This window comes from Tupaia chinensis, unplaced genomic scaffold (genome assembly GCF_000334495.1).
Source record: "Tupaia chinensis unplaced genomic scaffold, TupChi_1.0 Scaffold000346_1, whole genome shotgun sequence".
NCBI classification, from domain to species: domain Eukaryota; kingdom Metazoa; phylum Chordata; class Mammalia; order Scandentia; family Tupaiidae; genus Tupaia; species Tupaia belangeri.
In genome coordinates this window covers 33,593-34,639 of record NW_006159840.1, presented here as the reverse complement: position 1 = coordinate 34,639, position 1,047 = coordinate 33,593, and positions in this window count along the sequence as shown.

Sequence of the window (1,047 nt, the reverse complement as noted above, 5' to 3'; positions counted from 1 at the left end):
CCCCCTGCCGGTGTGTGGGAAGCGGGGGGTGGTGGGGACCGTGGGGGTCGGGGAGGGAGGCGGGAGGAGCCCCAGGCTCAGCCGGCCCGAAGCATCCCGCAACCCGACTTAGCGGTTCTGAAAATTGGGTGGTAGCTGTGCCTGGCGAGGTGGCTAAGGAAGTTTTTTCTAACCCCTCTCATTTTCTAGCTCAGAAAATAGTCCGTTGCGTCCAATCGCTGCCAAGTCCAGGAATGCACTTTGTCCCCTTAAATAAATACCTCTGGTTTAACGCCAGGAACCCGGGCCAAGACCCTTCACCTCCATCTGCGCATCGCCTTGCCCTGGTTCCGGAGGCTGGTCTGTCCTTCCCACGCACCCCGCGAGCCCCAGAGAGGGGGTTTTAAACGTCCTAGACACTAGCACCCGGCTGTCATTTCTGCGGAGCCATGATCCTACTTGAAAGGACTCCGTCTGTACGCCTCCTCCAGGCCAACGATTCCACTGTCCCCGCTTCCTTCCATTGCTGCAATTTTAATACTGCCTGGGGGTCTCCCAGTTCCGGCTTCCGACCCCGTTTTGGTCAGCTCCTGGCCTGGGAGGCCCCTGTGAATGACGGGGACTTGTGCGCTAGCAAAGCTTGGGTCCGGGCTCGAGAAGCTGTGGTCCTGACAGTTTCCTCCTGGCTGTGACCTGGATGAAACTCACCACCAGCGGCTCTCGGCTCTCCACTGGACCAGGCAGAACCGTGTCATTCTGCAGACAGGAGGGACACAGTAATGGGCTGTGGACTGATGAAAACTAGAAATGCAGTATCTCCTTTCTGAAAGGAAACGACAAAAATGACACAGTCCCCAGTCAGCCCTCTGGCCGGGCCACATAGCTAACCTGGGCACTGGGAAGGCACAAGTACAGCTACTGCCTTCCTTCAAGGAACGTTCTTCTGGTTCCTGGTGAGGGCCACTCATTCATCCTGCAAGCTCTGTCAGCTCCCAGGCCTGGTGGTTTACAAGCTTTTAAGTTTAAATGTTTGCTTTTTTTTTTTTTTTTTTTTTTTTTTGGGGGGTT